The sequence below is a fragment of the Pongo abelii genome, chromosome 23 (assembly GCF_028885655.2).
Source record: "Pongo abelii isolate AG06213 chromosome 23, NHGRI_mPonAbe1-v2.0_pri, whole genome shotgun sequence".
NCBI classification, from domain to species: domain Eukaryota; kingdom Metazoa; phylum Chordata; class Mammalia; order Primates; family Hominidae; genus Pongo; species Pongo abelii.
In genome coordinates this window covers 32,626,681-32,645,026 of record NC_085929.1, presented here as the reverse complement: position 1 = coordinate 32,645,026, position 18,346 = coordinate 32,626,681, and the positions used below count along the sequence as shown (strand labels likewise).

Sequence of the window (18,346 nt, the reverse complement as noted above, 5' to 3'; positions counted from 1 at the left end):
CCGGGTGACCTCCTTCAGAAAGAGAGACAAGATCTGAGAGGCTGGCCCAGGCAGAGGACAAAGTCGTGGTGCATGTTGGCCAATCCATCTTCCCACCTCATCAGCCAGATTTGCTCCACGTTACAAAGGAAACTCCCGAGGCAGAGCATGCATTGGAAGGAAATTGGATTGGAATTTAATTGATGGCCTGGGCGATTTGCCACTGTCATTAAACTGCCCTGAAAAGCCAGCCCATTGTTCTATAGAGAGGCAACATGGCTTTGTTTGGATAGTGCCATGTGTATGAATTCAGTTTCTTCCCCACTGGACCCACTGTGAGTAGAAACCTCTCTTTGATGCCAGTGGGCCAGATGCAGCCAGACTTCCTCTTCCTGTTGGTCTTCGGCGCATCCTGACTGGGAGGGTCTTGAATTCAGCAAACCCTCTAACTCCTGCCTCTTAATTTCAGTCACCTTCCCTGCAGTCCTGGTGACCCCTCTCATCTGACCTCAAATCCTTAAATTCCCTCCATGGATCTCCATCATCTATGCCAGCAATCTCCAAATTCACTATTCTGTGGGTTATTGAGAAATACTCCTCAAAAGTTAAGTTCTAAGTGCCTTTTCTGTCTCTTGCACAATTAAAATGCCTACTTGCATGGCAGAGGCTCTGACAAGTCCTGCAGCAAAAAGAAAATGTGTTTAGCTTGGTTGAAGCTATGTTTCCCAAATAATTTGCTTAATGAATTTCCCCCCCATTCCCTCTTTATCCAGAGCTCACTTATTTACATCTTGTAAAACAGTGTTTTGCAGAATTCCAGCTTGGGAAATATTGACCTATAAGCGGAACTACAAAATATTTAGCCTAGCATTCAAAGCTCTCTACAAAAAGGTCCTTGGTTATATTACCAGCTTCATGTCCTACTTTCCAGCACTCATTTTACAGCCATATCAAACCCCTGGATACTTTCCCGTGTTTTGAAAACCCATATTTTGGAAGGGCAGGCAGGAAAACCTGGCGGTTACAGCCAAGCTTTGTATCACTGGATTAGTAAAGCCACTGAGGCACATTTTTGTCATTTCCTAGAAGTGTGAGCTTAGAGAGTTAACCATCGTGACCTCAATCTCCTCACCTGTGAAATGGGTATGAGAGCACCACCTCATATGGTAGTTGTGAGAATTAAATGAGCAGATGCAAGGAAAGAGCCTAGAACATAGTAAATAATAAATGTTAGCTCTTGGTTTAATTATATTATTATGACTCGGTACACACGATTTCCTCTGCTCAAAATACCTTCCCTCTAATTGGCCATCTGGTGAGGATGAGCCTTTACTCTTCTCAGCTCTAACATCATTTCTTTGCAAAACCTTCTTTACATCCCTTTGATAGAAATAGATGCTTCTTCCCCCATATTCCAGCAGCACATTGCATTCATTCATTCGTTGCTTTCACCTTGCATTCATTGATTGATTTGTTGCTTTATGCACTTAATTCTGATTGAACCTCTACTCTGCTTGCCCCTTTATAGGTATTGGGAACACAATGGAAACAGAACTGACCTGGTCTCTGCCCTAAGTCTAGAAAGAAAGTCAGACTTGAATAAAGCGTGGCAAAGATAATGAGCTGCAACCAGGATGAGAGCTACGGGGACACTTACTGGGACCTTGGTTTTTATTCTTGCTCCTAATATGTTGCTATTTATTTATTTATTTATTTATTTATTTTTGAGGCAGAGTCTCACTCTTTCACCTAGGCTGGAGTGTGGTGGTGCTATCTTGGCTCACTGCAAACTCCACCTCCCGAGTTCACGCCATTCTCCTGCCTCAGCCTCCCAAGTAGCTGGGACTACAGGCACCCACCACCACGCCCGGCTAATTTTTTTTGTATTTTTTTTTTAGTAGAGATGGGGTTTCACCATGTTAGCCAGGATGGTCTCGATCTCTTGACCTCGTGATCCACCCTCCTTGGCCTCCCAAAGTGCTGGGATTACAGGGGTGAGCCACCACGCCCGGCTGCTTTTTATTTTTATAATAAAAATAAATGCTTCATTTAATAGTCACAGATCATCTCTGTGGGCCCAGCGGTCAACTCTGCCATTGAGGACTCAGCAATCGAGTGCAGCACAGCCTCCGAGCTTCTTGCTCTGACTCACCATAAATTCCACACACACCCGTGTGCACCATCCTTGTGAGCTGGTCCTGCCCAGCACCTTGGTGGCCTTGACTAGCTTGACAGGCTGCACACAGCTCATGTCCATGATGGCAGCGAGGCAGTGGTCAGGTGGAGAGCCTTGTACGTTGCATTATAATGACTTGTTTTCAGGAACATCCCCCCCACCAGACTGGGAGCTCCTCCAGGGAGCCAGAGTGAGTTATTGGACCATGGAAGATGCACCCGAAATATTTACTGAATAGGAAGAAGGCCTGGGAGCAGCAGAGGTTGGGAATGACCCTCACCTCCCTGGCTGCTCCTAGGATATCAAAGGAGTGTCTGCCTCTTGCCACCAACCACAAAACCGAGCCCTTAAGAAGAAGAAGAGAGAATGACCTGGTTTATTCTATTTGAAGAACTCAGAGTTCCCAGTGCCCTGGGTGCCTCTTAGAGCTCCATTTTTATTTCTTAAAGAAAAATAATAAACCAGGTTAGCTCTAAAGAAGATGGATAGGAATGAAGGCAGGCTAACACGCGGTTTGCAGCTCTCTGAGGTGCTTTCCTTGTCAGTTCCAGTGAGAGGAAAAGAGAAAAGACACGATTCTTCAAATAGCTCTTCTCTTTTTGGGGAATATGTAATCGTCTCAATTAAAACACAGACCAGAATATTTAATGGCATGGAAATTGATTTTGATGCTATTTAAATAATTTCCCCCTAGAGTAGATGGGTATTACTTGGCCTAATTTGATGGAAGCATTCATTTTTTTTTTCTCAGCTCAGAACTTGCGTGCGGGAGGTTCTGTTCACACAAGGCAGATCTGAATTCCTATCAGGCTCAGAGGACTTTTCCGGGTTACCAGAAGAGGACAGAGCATAAGCTAAGGCAATTCAGGTTGACAAGAGAGGTGCATAGGATGGTGTAAGGAAACTTGCCCCAGCTATGCCATCCTTACCTCCTCCCAGGATAAGTTTTCATGATGCCCAGCCATAGGGAGGAGCTTCCAGAGAGTGGGGAATATAGGATCCTGCTATACTGTTCAAAATGTCATTAAGAGTGGGGGCTAAGAGGGGGAGAGATCAATGATAGGTGGTCCTACCTGTAAACTTCCTCCACCCCTAAAACACGTCTAGTGAAATATGAATGCACCATAGCCTGCAGAATATCCCCATATTATTGTCTCTAAGTTGCTTTTCTTGGAAGAAGATACAAGGAAGGGAGGAAATAAACTCCTATTTGCTGTTTGCTAAGCACTTGCAGAAGCTCCATGAAAACTCCAAACTTCACATCCCAATAATTTCTCCTCCCTGTGATAACAGAAAATCCATGGGTTTAAAGCAGGAGTTGGCAAACTACAGCCCATTGGTCAAATTTGGCTTTCCTCCTGTTTTTGTAAATTAAATTGCATTGGAACATGGTCCTGCTTTTTCTTTTTATGTATTGTCTAAGGATGCTTTCATGCAGAGTTGAATAGATGCCCCAGAAGCTAAATTACCATCAAAGTGTAAAATATTTACTATTTGACCCTTTAGAGAAAAAGTTTGCCAACACCGGCAAATGTCTGTTCCTTTAGAGAAGTATAAACATATGATATTACCATGTATTTTAATAGGTAAACTTTAAAAACGTCAAATTTTGATAATTTCATGGGTTCTATCTAATGACCCATTTTGGCATTAAATCCTGGAAGTCATACAGCTTGTTTCATCCATCTTCCTCATTTGTATTTGCATAGTAAATAGAACTGAAGCTCAGAGAGGTTAAGTGATTTGCCCAAGGTCACACAGCTGCAAAGTGACAAGATCAGGGGCAGAAGCTTTTCCTGATCCCTGTGCCTCTGACCAGAGAGAGCCCTGACAAAGCCTGTGCTCTATTGTCAACCTCAGAACTCTCATAGTTACCAAATATTCACATCCTCCCAGGCAGTGCTTGCCCTAGCAAATGCAGCCTCAGAATCTGCCAAGAATCCAGAATTGGAATGACCCTGAATTTACTCTTTGTGTTGCTAACATCAAGTTTTGTGACTGGAATCCTTGATCTGAGAGATGGCCAAAGATAATCTTAGCTGTCCATGTTGCAAGATTTAGACGCTCTCTCAAAAGCAATGGGGTGTTTCACACGTGAGATAGAGGGGACATCACTAGAATTGCAAAGATCATTCTACTTTCTGGCTGGAGCTTCAAGAGGGATTAAGGTGGAAGCAAAAAGATCAGTCCAGGTGAGAGATGATGAGGCATGGCTAGCTGTGGGGACTAAAAGGTGAACAAGATTAAAAACAGATCTGTTTAGAGTCAAGAAGTCATGGGATTGAGTTGGATAGAGAGGGGAGAAGGCTGAGAGAAGGAGGAGATCAAGGAGGATGCCCAGGCTTCTGCCTGAGCAGCCAGGTGGAGTGGAGACTTTCCTGCACTGTAAATGCTGAGTAAGGACCAGCTTGCGGAAGATCAGATTTGCCCTACAGGTCACTGCATAAAAGGGAAACTGTCTATCTCAGATGATTGTTGGGAATTGGGACAACATTTGTGCAGAGCTGAACGTAGGGTCTGTATTCCTTAAATGCGTGATTTGAGAAGATAAAAGGATGTCAATAAAGGTGTTATGGCAGGATGGAAAGAATGTGGATTTTGGAGTCACAGAACTTTTCATTCAAATCCAGCATCTTCCACTTACACATGAGGTGACCTTGGATGCTTTATTTTACTTATCTGAGTCTTGATGTCTCATCCAGGGATATTGAGACATGGATGAGCAGACACAGTGCTAAGTGCACTTGCATATCTCCATTAGCTGTCACATGCACCCTGATGGGTGGGGGCTACTTCTGCCAGGCTTGTTTTACAGATGAGGACAAGAAGGCTCAGAGAAGTAAACATACTTGCCTCCAGGTTACACAGTAGGCAGTGGTGTTGGATTTGAAATGCAGGACTGTAAACTCTGCAGGTAATAACTTCCCCCTCTTGGGTGGTTGTGGAAATAAGTCCAGGGGAAGAGCTAATGTGGCACGTGGCACCCAGTAGACCATGGGAAGCATGAAAGTGCTGAGTGATACCAAGAGTCCTTTCCATAGGAATTTAGGGGAACCAGGGCTAGGTGCTCATGGGGGCTTCTTTGTGGAAATGACATTAATTCTGAGACTGAATAGTAGTCAGTATAGCGGGGCAAGACTATGGGAAGAAGGGAAAATGGATGTAGCTGCTCAAAATATGAGCTTAGTAATTTTGTGAATTGAAAAGAAATCAAAGTTCTCAGTCCTTTGCTCAAACCATTTTGTCACCCTTGTGATTTGCTTTGAAAGTCTAGTGAACTCATGGTGGTCTCCCTTTAGGGACCAAGGTTTCTCTTGATAAAGAATTTGAGCTTCATGTCCTGGGCTTTCAGAAGCTTCCCCATCAACCCATGCACATGCTGGTCCTCCTTCTCCCGTCTGGCTAGTCTTTCTTACCTGGATTTCAGGTTCTCTGCTTAAACATCACCTCTCTGGCTTTCTAGACTAGTTTTGTCACCCATTACAAGCTCCCTGAGCTCCCTGTGCTGGTAACACTTATATCTGTCATTCACTTTAGGAAAGAAGCCTGAGAATGGGAATGGTATTTGCATTTACAAAGCTAGCACCAGCAGCTGCAATATGGGCACATAGAAAAGGCTATGTACTAAATACTTGAAAACAAGAATAAATGAATGAGTTTGTGTGTTACATCCTGGTTCCTAATCACATCTGGATTAATATCTTTCCCTTTTTCCCTCAAAGATTTCTGCAGATTTACATGAGGAGATGTGCTGCAGTTGAGTCTCACACCTACCATATATGTTCTTCTTCTCACAAGAAGGGTCATGTATTTCTTTTTAAAAGAGATAGATAGATAGATAGATAAAATATATCAATATATAAAAGATGCATATATATATCTTTTATATGTCAATATAAATATATATTTGTTTATATATCAGTATATTAAATACATATATATTCCCATTATACCTCTGGCCACCAGATTATTTCCAGAATTCTTTCATCTCATAGAACTCACTTGTTACCCTGGAAACAAGAGAAAACCCAAATGGTTTGACTAAGCTTTCAAGACCCACTAGGGCTGGGTCAAACAAACCCCTTATTTCCCTCTGTTTCCCAATCGTGTAGGCTAACTCTTCCTCACTTCTGGATGATCACTCAGCTGAAATCCACTGGTCCTCTCTGTTGCTCCTCCTTGACCAATCCCACGTCCTCCTTAGAGCTACCTCCAATCATCTCAGTTCAATCTGACTTCTCCGAAATACCCATATCAATTTTGTCTGAACCACACTTTTTATTATTTTATCCCCATTTTATTCACGTTTATCTACCTTCCCAACTCTATTCTTTCAAAGGAGAGACCTCATCTTGGCCAATTTTGTCTTTTTACAGCACATGTACTTTATGCTTAGTAGGCACAAACTACTTGTCTCTCTGTGTAACCAACATTTCTCCTGTAACTCCTTGTTCAGAGTCTGTCTTCCTCATTAGATTGTAAATTTCACAAGGTTAGGGACTATGATTCATCTCTATACCCTCTGTTTCCTGAATCCATGCAGTACAGTAAGTGGTCAATAAATCGTTTGTTGAAGCAAACAAAAACATAAAGTGTGGAAAGGACACCCTACACAACAAATGGTGCTGGGATAATTGGCAAGTCATATGTAGGAGAAGGAAACTGGATCCTCATCACTCACCTTATACAAAAATCAACTCAACATTGATCAAGGACTTAAATCTAAGACCTGAAACTATAAAACTTCTAGACGATACATCGGATAACCCTTCTAGACATTGGCTTAGGCAAAGACTTCATGACCAAGAACCCAAAAGTAAATGCAACAAAAACAAAGATAAATAGGTGCAACTTAATTAAACTAAAGAGCTTCTGCTCAGTAAAAGTAACAGTCAGCGGAGTAAACAGACAACCCACAGAGAGAGAGAAAATCTTCACACTCTATACGTCCAACAAAGGACTAATATCCATAATCTACAATGAACTTAAATAAATTAGCAAGAAAAAACAAATAATCCCATCAAAAAGTGGGCTAAGGACATGAATAGATAATTCTCAAAAGAAGATATACAAATGGCCAACAAACATATGAAAAGATGCTCAACATCACTAATGATCAGGGAAATGAAAATCAAAACCACAATGCGATACCATCTTACTCCTGCAAGAATGACCATAACAAAAAAAATCAAAATATAATAGATGTTGGCATGGATGCAGTGAAAAGGGGACACTTCTACACTGCTGGTGGGAATGTAAACTAGTACAACCACTATGGACGACAGTGTAGAGATTCCTTAAAGAACTAAAACTAGAACTACCATTGGATCCAGCAATCCCACTACTAGGTTTCTACCCAGAGGAAAAGAAGTCATTATATGAAAAAGATACTTGCACACACATGATTATAGCAGCACAATTTGCTGTTGCAAAAATATGGAACCACCTCAAATGCCCATCAATCAATGATCAGATAAAGAAATTGTGATATATATAATATCTATATCTATGCCTATATGTAATATATCAATTCTTTCCAAAATTGTCATACGTATATATGATGGAATATTACTCAGCTATAAAAAGGAACAAATTAATGGCATTTGAAGCAACCTGAATGGAACTGAAGACTATTATTCTAAGCATAGTAACTCAAGAATGGAAAACAAAACATCCTATGTTCTTACTCACAAGTGAGAACTAAGCTATGAGGATGAAAAGGCATAAGAATGATATCATAGACTTCAGGGACTCGGGGGAAATAGTGGGAGGGGGTGAGGGATAAAAGAGTACAAATTATGTTCAGTGTATACTGCTCAGGTGATGGGTGCACCAAAATCTCACAAATCGCCACTGAAGAACTTACTCAAGTAACCAAATACCACCTGTTCTCCCAAAACCTGCTCATGATCACTGGCCATCAGAGAAATGCAAATCAAAACCACAATGGGATACCATCTCACACCAGTTAGAATGGCGATCATTAAAAAGTCAGGAAACAACAGGTGCTGGAGAGGATGTGGAGAAATAGGAACACTTTTACACTGTTGGTGGGACTGTAAACTAGTTCAACCATTGTGGAAGTCAGTGTGGCGATTCCTCAGGGATCTAGAACTAGAAATACCATTTGACCCAGCCATCCTATTACTGGGTATATACCCAAAGGACTATAAATCATGCTGCCATAAAGACACATGCACACGTATGTTTATTGCAGCACTATTCACAATAGCAAAGACTTGGAACCAACCCAAATGTCCAACAATGATAGACTGGATTAAGAAAATGTGGCACATATACACCATGGAATACTATGCAGCCATAAAAAATGATGAGTTCATGTCCTTTGTAGGGACATGGATGAAATTGGAAATCATCATTCTCAGTAAACTATCGCAAGGACAAAAAATCAAACACCGCATGTTCTCACTCATAGGTGGGAATTGAACAATGAGAACACATGGACACAGGAAGGGGAACATCACACTCTGGGGACTGTTGTGGGGTGGGGGGAGGGGGGAGGGATAGCATTAGGAGATATACCTAACGCTAAATGACGAGTTGGTGGGTGCAGCACACCAGCACGGCACATGTATACATATGTAACGAACCTGCACATTGTGCACATGTACCCTAAAATTTAAAGTATAATAATAATAATAATAAAGAAAACATTGTCTGAAAAAAAAAAGAAAAAAGAAAATGTGGCACATATACACCATGGAATACTATGCAGCCATAAAAAAGGATGAGTTCATATCCTTTGTAGGGACATGGATGAAGCTGGAAACCATCATTCTGAGCAAACTATTGCAAGGACAGAAAACCAAACACCACATGTACTCACTCATAGGTGGGAATTGAACTATGAGAACACTTGGACACAGGGAGGGGAACATCACACACTGGGGCCTGTTGTGGGGTGGAGGAAGGGGGAAAGGATAGCATTAGGAGATATACCTAATGTAAATGACGAGTTAATGGTTGCAGCACACCAACATGGCACATGTATACATATGTAACAAACCTGCACGTTGTTCACATGTACACTAGAACTTAAAAGTATAATAAAACTGTTGTGGGGTGGGGGGAGGGGGGAGGGATAGCATTAGGAGATATACCTAATGCTAAATGGCGAGTTAACGGGTGCAGCACACCAGCACGGCACATGTATACATATGTAACTAACCTGCACATTGTGCACATGTACCCTAAAACTTAAAGTATAATAATAATTTTAAAAAAAGAAAAAAGTATAATAAAAAATAAAACAAAAAACAAAAAACAAACAAACAAAAAACCTACGGAAATAAAAAAAAATTTTTTTAAGTAAATGTTTGTTGGATACATTCATCAAATGCATGCCTCAAACTGATGTTTATCTTTGCATTGTGTATAATTTATTCCTCTATTAGATTGATAATAACTCTAAGCATGCCAAATCAGGATATGGGAGGGGGGGAGTTGTAATGATTTCCCCACTCAAGTTCCCAGAGGGAAAATCAATTTGTAATTGTTGGAAACATAATCAAATGTTCATAAACTTAGATCCCTACATAGTCACACCTAAATCGTGGCTCAATTTTTTTTCTTTAATAGCACATAAATCACAAGCTTTTCATCAATAAATTAGGAGAAATTATGAGCTCTGGGAGATGTGATAGATATGATTGACATTCCAGGATTAGAAGGTGGCCCTGCAAGCAGCCCAGAACACAATGGCATTTCAGCACAGCGGACAGCACCCCGCATGGGTGCCTCCTTTAAATACTTGAGCTATTCACGTGGTGGATGGCGACCTCAGCAGATCATGCCCTTAAGAGCTCCGACACCTGTGTTAAGAAGCCTCAGGGTATCTCTCTAAGTTGAGTCTCCTCTCTGCCCTCCTGACCCCTTTATTTTACCGTGATCTTTCCTGCTGTTTCAATATTTGTACTCAGTTTTTGCCTCTTACCGATCTTGTTGAATTTGTGCTTTTTCTTTTTCTTGGTAGGCTGAGTTGAAAAGGAAAGCTAGTTGGAGCAGAGTAGCCTTCCAGCTGCAATTACATGGGTTCCTCACCTTTCTCTCCTCCTCAGATTGCCCTTGAAGGCCAAACTCTATTTAGAAATCATTACTATAGGTATATGGGCTATTTTTGCCTCAATTCTTTAAAAAATTGTCAAGGATAGAGAGAGATATCAACAATTATTATCCTACCTCTCTTGGTGCTGATCATTTCATCCTCACCTTCTCACCCCAACCTTACCCCAAAGCTCTTTTCTTTCTCTCATTTGGGATGAAAAATATTTTTCTTCTCATTTCAGCTATTGTGGTAGTCCTAGCTCAAGCCAGAAATCTGAAAATCTCCAATTTCTGCTCCCTCTATATCCAGTCAATCACAAAATTTTGTTTGTTTTTAAACTTTATCATTTCCTTTACCTCCATTGGGCCATGCCCACTGGCCCAAACGAATATCTTCTCTTCCTTAGATGATTACAGCTGTCTCTTCACTAGTTGCCCTGACTCCAATCTCTCCCTCCAAAAGATCCTCCTTCCATGATGATTTTTCTAAAATTCAAATAGGACCATATTATTCCCCAGCTTAAAATCCTTCATATTTCCTCCCTCAGAATAAGGTCTGACTTTTTCAAACATTGTGTATAAGGCCCTTCAAGTCTACCCAGGTCTGCACTTGCAGCCTCAACTACTTCACCCCCTTTCTTACCCCAGATCCTTTATAATTCAGTTATAGAGAATTACGTATCATTTTCTAGATAGATATGATATACAGCATAGTGATTAGAAATACAGGCCCAACAGTCAGACTGCAATAAATACTGCAATTTGCTAGCCATATGTAATATCATTGTACCCCCAACTTCGTGATTTAAACACAGAAAAAAATGTAGTAGTTCAAATGGGATAATTCACACAAGAGGTCTCAACATGGTGCCATTTTAATTATCATCAAATGTGCTGTGTTCTCTGTCCTTGGTTCATGCTGGTGCTTTTGCCCTCTCTTTTGCATCTGGTTAATTGCTAGCTTGTCTTCAACTCTCAATTCAGGCATTGCCTCCTCCAGGAAGCCCTTTTGGATTCTGCAGCTGGGGTGATGACTCCCTTCCCACTTCTTACACTGTCCTGTAACCATTCACATGTCTGACACACGCTATGTGAATACGAGCACCTTTCTTCATCCTCAGTGCCTGGTGCGGTGCCTGATGTGGGGTTTAAACTCGGGGAGCACCTGTTGAATGAATGGATATGTTAGAAACTTACTCTTCTATGCGTCTTTGTGTATTTCAAAGGTAGAGGCTGCACCTTCTCTTCTGGTCTCTCCTCCGTAGCTCTCCACCCAGATCTGGGCAGAGTGGATGCTCACAAAAGACTGTTTAGTTAGAATGAATTGGAGATGACAGACTCATTCCGGAAGTCCTCTCGTGGCCATCTTGACAGAGGGAAAGGGCGGCTAGCTGGCAGGAGCACGCAGATAAAGCGGGCCAGAGTTGGTATAAGCCATTTATTCTTCTGAAAGAATTAAAGCTAATCTTTCATGAGCAGTCTGGTCGGATTCTCATTTCTAATACAGATGCTATCAGGGTCTTAGATGTGATAAACTCCCTGGGGTTTCTATAAGACTCTGAATGCTGTCTGGAGTTAAATGCCTGTTCTTCTCCAAGCTCCAGCAACTGCCTCCAGATCAGCGAGCGGCAGACACCTGGCTGCAGGGAAAAGCCAGGTTCTCCTTGCAGGCTGGAGTAATGGAGATAGGACAGCTTCTGTACTACCTGTTCTCTCTCTTCATGGCTTTCCCTCTTTAGTCCTCAGACCTCAGCATAAATGTCACCTCCTCAGAAGAGCCTTCTCCTGCCAACTTAAATTAAGAAGTCCTTATAATTTTACTGATGCCTTTGATTATTGGGAGCTCTCTGAGGGCAGGAATCGTCCATCTGGTCTGCCATTACATTCTTCTTATCAGCACAGTACCTTGCACTTAGCAAGTTTTCAATAAATATTTATGGAGGAAATTAATAGACAGGAATTGGGAGTGTTGTGAGATGCTAGAAAATAATTTCATTTCCCTGGCTTGTTTTCTCTCCTGTAAAATGAGAAGTTAAATGGGATTTTGTAGGGGATTTTTTTCCCCCAGATCCATCATCTATAAGCTTATAGAAACGAGATCAAGATAAAAATATTTTGCACTGGGTACTTCTCTTCAAAGACTAGAGCTTGCTTAGGTGCATTTACCTAGATTGGGGTTCCTTAACCTCAATACAATTGAAATTTGGGCTGGATAATTCTTTATGATAGAAGACTGTCATGTGCATTTTAAGATGTTTAATAGCATCTCTAATCTCTACCCTCTAGATGCCAGCAGTAACCCCACCCCACCTGTTGTGGGGATGTTGTGACCATCAAAAACATCTCCAGACATTTCCATATGTCCCTTGGAGAGCAAAATTGCCCCCCGCCCCTGTTGAAAACCACTGGTCCAGACCACGGTGGCTCTGGTGATCATGCTCAGGAGTCTACACTTCGTCCTGCTTTGAATCTAACCTGAACTTTCTCTGCTGCAACAGGAGCATGTTTCCTCTTGAAGGAATCTCAGCAGATGACAAACTCCCTCCATGGCAGTAGATGTCAGGCTCGAGTGAGCATCAGAACCCCAGGGAGGGCTTGTTAAAGCACAGATGCCAGGCCCTGCCCCCAGAGTTTCTGACCCAGTGGGTCTGGGGAAGGGTCTGAGATTTTGTATTTTTAACAAGGTCCCAGGTGATGCTGATACTGCTGCTCCAGGGACCAGGCTATGAAACCAGTGCCTTATGGCAGTGGTTCCCAGCCCTGGAAGTCCACGAGAGTCACCTAGAGAGCTTTCAACAATCCTTATGCCTGGGCAACACCCCAGCCCAGTGCATCAGCCTCTTTGGGGTGGCACTGAGGCATCTGTGTCTTTTAAAGCTCTCCAGGTGATTCCAATGTTTCAGACAAGGCCGAGAACTTCTGCACTATGGCACAGAGCAAGCCATGGGTCTCTTCTATGTTTTCTACATTCTGTGTGCATTTGAAAAGAGCCTTTTGACCATTTTGGCTACGAGGAAATACTGGAATGGAGGAATCCTGCTTTTCATTCATGTGTTGGTTTCCTCCTCACTCAGGTGGCCTCTTATTCACTTCCTTTGTTCACTTGTTAGCTTATCTCCTTGTCCCCATATTCCTTTGTTATTTATTCTTTTATGCACACGTCCCTGGCATCCCTGAATACCCCTCTAGCTTATCTGCCTTTCATTGTTTACCTAGTCTCTTATGCATTTCCTTACTTCTCCAACTATTTGCTCATGCTCCTTCCCATTTTTATCTTTGCTCATTTATTTCTTCTTTTGTGAGAAGAGAGGGGAGAAGGATGAATAAGGCAACAGGTTTTTGTACATAGAACTCTCTTCCTCTTCCTTCCCTTCCTTCCTAATCTTCCTTTGAACTTCAGCTTAACCATCACTCCCTTGATCTCCCAGGCCAGCCTAAACCCCACTCATGTGCTCTTCCAACACTAAATATCTCACAGATGTAAGTTTACAATGATTTTAAATGGGATGATGGCTGTTTGTCTGCCCCATATGACTGTCTGCTCCACAAAGGCAGGGGCCCTATTTATTTCACTTTTATTGGATTCCCAGTAGCTAGCACCGAGCCTTCCCTGAGCAGGTGCTCAACACTGCGAGGTCAAATAGACAACTGCTGCGTGTTACCCTCTCCTGCCTCTGGGGATGCTTTTGCTATTCTGGAGAAAGTAGACATGGAGGTGAGTCTTTCCCCAGCAACTGTGAGCTGGGATGAGTTCTGAGATTCCCTAGCAGAGATAGGAACAGGCCTAATTCCCACTGTCTCGGCAAAAATTATCCTCAGGAGTCATGAAGGATTTCTCAGGGTGGCCTCAAGTGCTGGCATTTTGATTCAGGCTCACAAACCGCACAGAAAGTCCTTCTCTTCCATGTAGTGGGCAAGGGAGCCTTGTGTTAGCCATCTTCTTTGTTTGGAGACACCACTTTGAAATCTCAAATTGTCTAACGTTTACACAGCAGAGGGGATTCTTCTTCTCTATGAAGGCCACCCAGATGGGAAAGCTGTGGGGGGTTTATTCTAGGCCTCCTTTAAGCATTAACCAGGCTCCCAAGGGAAGCAAAAGGCAAGTTTGTAAATGCAGATGCCTGGGCCTTAGATGGATAAGTCTTAAGATGCCTTTACATCCTTAGGTCATAGGAAAGATGGGCACTGGAGGTTTGCACTGATGTTTTCATGGGTGTGTACTCACCTCCAAATCCATCAAATTGCATGTAACAAATACCTACACATTTTGGTATGCCCATTACACCTCAATAAAGTGGTTTTAAAAAGAGAATTCTAAAGTATTCTTTAGAACTGGTCTGCACAATGTATCCCAGGTTGGCTCCGCTGGAAGCTCCTTTATCCAAGGAAACTGGAAACAGTGGCTTGCTCATCAACAATGAGCTAGGACCAGGTGATGGAATTCTGAGGACAGGAAACCACCCTCGAATTCATTCCTGGAGACACCCATTCCTTAATAAAGAGAGCTGTGTAGGATATACCCCTATCCACTATCTTGGTAGCTGTCCACTATCTTAGCTTGCTGGGGTTGTATTCTAGACCCTCCTCATTAAGACCGCTGGCACTCACCCTCCTTCTGAAGCCCCCCAGTATGACAGATGCTCAATTGCTCTGGTCTTACTGCTAGTAGAGAGGAAGAATTAATGGTGATAGTACTGTTTGTAGAGCACTCACCAAATGCTCGGTACTCTGTTGGGTGTTTTACATGTGTTATTTATTTATTTTTAAAGACAGGATCTCACTTTGTCACCAAGGCTGGAGTGCAGTATCACAATCGTAGCTCACTGCAGCCTCAAATTCCTGGGCTCAAGCAATCCTCCTGCTGTGGCCTTCCAAAGTACTGGGATTGCAGGCATGAGCCACTGCAGCTGGCCTATGTGTGTTCATTTTATTTGACATTTTTCCTTCCCTCCCATCTTCCTTCCTTTCCTCCCTCCTTCTCTCCCTTTCTGCTTCCCCTTCTCCCTCTTCTGTCCCTTTCCCTCCTCACTTCTCCTCTTCCTTTTTTTTTCCAGTGCTAGCTATAGTTAATGAGCATCTTTGTGTGCTCATTGAACTGTGCTACAGTTGAATCCATCTTCAAGCAGAAATTCCCTGGAATGAAATCCTTTGGTCAAAGGGCATGAACAATTTTACCGCTGTAGCTGGACAGAATTGCCATGTTGCTTTCCTAAGGGGTCTTTCAAATTACAAAGCACCTGAGCTTATCAATGTTCTAATAACCTTGCCAACACCAAGTGTTATTGGTTTAAACATTCTAAGCTAATTTAGTTGGTATAATGTGGTCCCTCAAGGGTAGTTTCAGGTGCATTCACTTGGCCTCTATGAAGGATGAACATTTCCTATGAGTTTTCCACTTGTGTTTTATCCTTGGTGAGTTATTTAATTATGTATTCTGTCTATTCATGTTTTGTGGTCCAGATTTTTAAGATTAAAACTTTGAATGAATTATGTTATAAACTCATGCTTATAATATCTTTTTTCCTCATTATCACCCGTCCCGGGAGCCTTTTAAGATGATTTTTTCCATGACAATTTAATACTGCAGATATACTGTATGCTTACTTATATACCATAGGAGATCTGTGTTTTATACATACACAGGAATCTAAGCACCAATTTTTGTCCCTTTGGGGGCAACATTGCCCTCATTGAGAATGTATACAGTAAACTAAATTTAACTAAATAGTTCAACTAAATAATAATGCACTAATGATAAAGAACCAAATAATAATTGAACTAAATAAATAAACTAACTTCAACAAGCATTTTCTGGGCATCTATTATGTACAAGCAATGAGCTTGGCACTGTGGGTTTAAAAAATGAAGTCAAGAGCCCTGATATCTTTTCTTCTAGGACTTTTAATGCAAATAGGTGAAAAAGTTGAGAAAGGACATTGCAAGTAGCGGGGTAAAAGGAACAGCCTAAATAAGGGTCTAGGGACAGTGAAAAAAACCAACTAAATATCATCAGCAGCAGCAGCAGTACCACCAACAATAAAGGTTCCAGAGGCAGGGGAACAGACATATTTTATGCAGGAGTGGAGAGGTGGATCCAAGACTATGCTGGTGATGCCCTTCTGCTGCATAAGAAAGGTTATCCTGGTGGTCAAAGAGAGGCCTAGGAGCAGGAAAACCCCGTTCAAAGCCAGATGTGTAATTTACTTACACTGTGATTCTGGGCCAGTCACATCATTTTGGATCTCAAATTTATAAAATGGAGGAGAATAATAATACCCACCCCTCTAGGGAGATGTGAGGATTAAATGAAATAATTCACTCTCAACTCTTAGCCCAATGCCTGGCCCAGGGGTAGGGCCCAAAGACTGTCTGCTATCATTATTAATATTACTCTTTGTTGAACTTAAAGCAGAACTACAATTCGACCTAGCAATCCTGTTACTGGGCATATATCCAAAAGAAAATAAGTCATTCTACTAAAAAGACACATGCACTTGCATGTTCATTACAGCACTATTCACCATAGCAAAGACATGGAATCCACCTAGGTGCCCATCAATGATGGATTGGATAAAATAAATGTGGTACATATACACTGTGAAATACTATGCAGCCATAAACAAAGAACAAAATCATGTCACTAGCAGCAACATGGATGCAACTGGGTGCCATTATCTTAAGTGAGTTAACTCAGGAACAGAAAGCCAAATACTGCATGTTCTAACTTATAAGTGGAAGCTATGTACATTTAGATGGTCACAATAGACACTGGGGCTACTAGAGGGAGGAGTGAGGGAGGGGGACAAGACTGAAAACTAAAGACTGGGTAATATGCTCAGTACCTGGGTGATGAGATCAATCATACTCCAAACCTCAGCATCACATAATATACCCACGTAAGAAACCTGTACATGTACCCCGTGAATCTAAAATAAAAGTTGAAATATATATATATATATATATATATATATATATATATATATATATACATATGTTTCTTTGTCAATTTTGAGAGCTTCGTCTGAGGTAGGGAATGATTCTGCAAAGGGGTTTTTCAAGGATCTTGGGTAGAGTCTGAACTTCAGATAGATAACCAAAAATAGGTGCATAAATCACTGAAAAACTAAATTACTCCCTTTCTAGGGTTAGGTTACCATTTTCTTAGCCCAATCCTTTCCTTTTTTCATTCTCTAGTCCAGCTTCTTAAATTTGAATGTGCACATGAGACACCTGGGGACCTTGTTAAAATGTAGACTCTGACTGGGTAGGTCTGGGATGGGATCCAAGAGTCTGCATTTCTAACTAGCTCCCAGGTGCTGCTGCTGCCGCTGCCGCTGCTGCTGCTGCTACCATTCACAGACAACCCTTGGAGTTATTTTGCCCCAGTGAGTTTAAATAGGGGTGGGGTGGGGGTGATCTCAGAATTCCAAAGGCATCCAGGGAGATGCATGGGGAGGAGGAGGGAGTGGGCAGGACACCCCCACTTACTTCCAGGGGGATGAGTGGCCACACACCGGACCACTCCTTTGCTCTATCAGGCAAGACTTGAATGTGTGTTGGGAGATGGATGTCCATCCTGGCTCAGGGGCTGTGAGTCTCCCTGGCCCTGGGGTGAGACACCTCCATTTCACAAATACCACTGAGCAGTTTCCATAATGACATCCCCTTTTCAGTGGGCACTGATTCTGTGCAGGCACTTTGCTGCCTTAGCAAAGATCCCCCTAGCAGCCCTAAGCTAACTAAGATGGGATTTGAATGAAAAACTGACTCCAAGCCATCTCCCACCACCCCAAATACACAAACCCAAGATGCCTGACTTTCTCCAGCTCCCCTTCAGTCTTTACAGGTCCTGAAGTAGCTTCTGGGACATGCAGCACTCGCTGATGGTTTAATGTGTGCAAATCAATAAATGTGATACACTACACCAAAAGAATCAAAGACAAAAACCATATGATTATTTCAAGACTTGCAGAAAAAGCATTTAATGAAATTCAACATCCATTCATGATAAAAACTTTCAACAAATTAGGTATAAAAGGAACATACCTCAACACAATAAAGGCCATATATGGAAAATCCACAGCTTACATCATAATGAATGGATAAAAGTGAAAAGCTTTTCCTTTA

The 18,346-nt window shown here is 42.0% G+C and overlaps 1 protein-coding gene across 7 annotated transcripts in view; it reads right to left on the bottom strand.

Moving 5' to 3' along the window:
* The window catches only part of SEZ6L (seizure related 6 homolog like), a 215,804-nt gene that overhangs the window by 115,569 nt on the left and 81,889 nt on the right, over window positions 1-18,346 (bottom strand). The window lies entirely within an intron of this gene.